Raw genomic sequence first — 2,500 nt, forward strand, 5'->3', positions numbered from 1 at the left:
GGGAGACCACCTGGGAATACCAGGTGCTGTAGGTAATTTTAGACAGCCAAAACATTCTTTTCCATTACATTCTACATTTCATTTTTTCAATTTATCAATGAATTTACTTGAGTTAAGAAGTAAAAGAGGTCTAAAGTTAATGGTTTTGAGCACCTACAGCCAAACCACACTAGACATGCCCAATCTCGTCTGATCTTGGAAGCTATGCAGTGTTGGGCCTGGTAAGTACTTGGATGGGAGACCACCTGGGAATACCAGGAGCTGTAGGTAATTTTATACTGCCAGAACATTCTTTTCTATTACATTTTACATTTATTTTTTCAACTTAACAATGAATTTACTTGAGTTAAGAAGTAATAGAGGTCTAAATTTAATGCTTTTGAGCACCTACAGCCAAACCACACTGGACATGCCCAATCTCGTCTGATCTTGGAAGCTATGCAGTGTTGGGCCTGGTTTGTACTTGGATGGGAGACCACCTTGGAATACCAGGTGCTGTAGGTAATTTTAGACAGCCAAAACATTCCTTTCTATTACATTCTACATTTCATTTTTTCAACTTATCAATGAATTTACTTGAGTTAAGAAGTAAAAGAGGTCTAAAGTTAATGGTTTTGAGCACCTACAGCCAAACCACACTAGACATGCCCAATCTCGTCTGATCTTGGAAGCTATGCAGTGTTGGGCCTGGTTAGTACTTGGATGGGAGACCACCTGGGAATACTAGGTGCTGTAGGTAATTTTATACTGCCATAACATTCTTTTCTATTACATTTTACATTTCATTTTTCAACTTATCATTGAATTTACTTGAGTTAAGAAGTAAAAGAGGTCTAAAGTTAATGTTTTTGAGCACCTACAGCCAAACCACACTGGACATGCCCAATCTCGTCTGAACTTGGAAGCTAGGCAGTGTTGGGCCTGGTTAGTACTTGGATGGGAGACCACCTGGGATTACCAGGTGCTGTAGGTAATTTTATACTGCCATAACATTCTTTTCTATTACATTTTAAATTTCATTTTTTCAACTTATCAATGAATTTACTTGAGTTAAGAAGTAATAGAGGTCTAAAGTTAATGTTTTTGAGAACCTACAGCCAAACCACACTGGACATGCCCAATCTCGTCTGATCTTGGAAGCTATGCAGTGTTGGGCCTGGTTAGTACTTGGATGGGAGACCACCTGGGAATACCAGGAGCTGTAGGTAATTTTATACTGCCATAACATTCTTTTCTATTACATTTTACATTTAATTTTTCAACTTATCATTGAATTTACTTGAGTTAAGAAGTAAAAGAGGTCTAAAGTTAATGTTTTTGAGCACCTACAGCCAAACCACACTGGACATGCCCAATCTCGTCTGATCTTGGAAGCTATGCAGTGTTGGGCCTGGTTAGTACTTGGATGGGAGACCACCTGGGAATACCAGGTGCTGTAGGTAATTTTATACTGCCATAACATTCTTTTCTATTACATTTTACATTTAATTTTTTCAACTTATCAATGAATTTCCTTGAGAAAAGAAGTAATAGAGGTCTAAAGTTAATACTTTTGAGCACCTACAGCCAAACCACACTGGACATGCCCAATCTCGTCTTTTCTTGGTAGCTATGCAGTGTTGTGCCTGGTCAGTACTTTGATGGGAGACCACCTGGGAAAACCAGGTGCAGTAGGTAATTTTATACTGCCATAACATTCTTTTCTATTACATTTTACATTTAATTTTTTCAACTTATCAATGAATTTACTTGAGTTAAGAAGTAATACAGGTCTAAAGTTAATGTTTTTGAGCACCAACAGCCAAACCACACTGGACATGCCCAATCTCGTCTGATCTTGGAAGCTGTGCAGTGTTGGGACTGGTTAGTACTTGGATGGGAGACTACCTAGGAATCCCTGGTGCTGTAGGTAATTTTAAACTGCCATAACTACCTTTTCTATTACATTTTACATTTAATTTTTTCAACTTATCAATGAATTTACTTGTGTTAAGAAGTAAAAGAGGTCTAAATTTAATGCTTTTGAGCACCTACAGCCAAACCACAGTGGACATCCCCAATCTCGTCTGATCTTGGAAGCTATGCAGTGTTGAGGCTGGTTAGTACTTGGATGGGAGACCACCTGGGAATACCAGGTGCTGTAGGTAATTTTATGCAGCCATAACATTCTTTTCTATTATATTTTACATTTAATTTTTTCAACTTATCAATGAATTTACTTGAGTTAAGAAGTAAAAGAGGTCTAAAGTTAATGTTTTTGAGCACCTACAGCCAAACCACACTGGACATGCCAAATCTCATCTGATCTTGGAAGCTATGCAGTGTTGGGCCTGGTTAGTACTTGGATGGGAGACCACCTGGGAATACCAGGTGCTGTAAGTAATTTTATACTGCCACAACAGTCTTTTCTATTACATTTTACATTTAATTTTTTCAACTTATCAATGAATTTACTTGAGTTAAGAAGTAATAGAGGTCTAAAGTTAATGTTTTTGAGCAC

General features: G+C 37.7%; 2 non-coding genes and 10 pseudogenes across 2 annotated transcripts in view; all 12 read left to right on the top strand.

Moving 5' to 3' along the window:
- LOC148439970 (5S ribosomal RNA) overlaps window positions 1-35 on the top strand; it is a 119-nt pseudogene extending 84 nt beyond the window's left edge.
- Window positions 36-151: 116 nt separating this feature from the next.
- Window positions 152-270, top strand: LOC148439971 (5S ribosomal RNA; annotated as a pseudogene).
- A 115-nt stretch (window positions 271-385) lies between these two features.
- On the top strand, window positions 386-504 carry LOC148439972 (5S ribosomal RNA; annotated as a pseudogene).
- A 116-nt stretch (window positions 505-620) lies between these two features.
- Window positions 621-739, top strand: LOC148439973 (5S ribosomal RNA; annotated as a pseudogene).
- Window positions 740-854: 115 nt separating this feature from the next.
- LOC148439974 (5S ribosomal RNA) lies at window positions 855-973 on the top strand (annotated as a pseudogene).
- A 116-nt stretch (window positions 974-1,089) lies between these two features.
- LOC148439975 (5S ribosomal RNA) lies at window positions 1,090-1,208 on the top strand (annotated as a pseudogene).
- Window positions 1,209-1,323: 115 nt separating this feature from the next.
- LOC148439976 (5S ribosomal RNA) lies at window positions 1,324-1,442 on the top strand. Its single transcript, XR_015875929.1, has one exon. It is a non-coding gene; the product is annotated as a 5S ribosomal RNA (ribosomal RNA).
- Window positions 1,443-1,558: 116 nt separating this feature from the next.
- LOC148439977 (5S ribosomal RNA) lies at window positions 1,559-1,677 on the top strand (annotated as a pseudogene).
- A 116-nt stretch (window positions 1,678-1,793) lies between these two features.
- On the top strand, window positions 1,794-1,912 carry LOC148439978 (5S ribosomal RNA; annotated as a pseudogene).
- Window positions 1,913-2,028: 116 nt separating this feature from the next.
- LOC148439979 (5S ribosomal RNA) lies at window positions 2,029-2,147 on the top strand (annotated as a pseudogene).
- Window positions 2,148-2,263: 116 nt separating this feature from the next.
- LOC148439980 (5S ribosomal RNA) lies at window positions 2,264-2,382 on the top strand (annotated as a pseudogene).
- Window positions 2,383-2,498: 116 nt separating this feature from the next.
- The window catches only part of LOC148439981 (5S ribosomal RNA), a 119-nt gene continuing 117 nt past the window's right edge, over window positions 2,499-2,500 (top strand). Inside the window, exon 1 of the ribosomal RNA XR_015876132.1 lies at window positions 2,499-2,500. This exon is cut by the window's right edge and continues 117 nt beyond it. This is a non-coding gene — a ribosomal RNA (5S ribosomal RNA).

Source organism: Taudactylus pleione, unplaced genomic scaffold (assembly GCF_031769625.1).
Source record: "Taudactylus pleione unplaced genomic scaffold, aTauple2 ptg001666l, whole genome shotgun sequence".
Classification (NCBI taxonomy): Eukaryota; Metazoa; Chordata; class Amphibia; order Anura; family Myobatrachidae; genus Taudactylus; species Taudactylus pleione.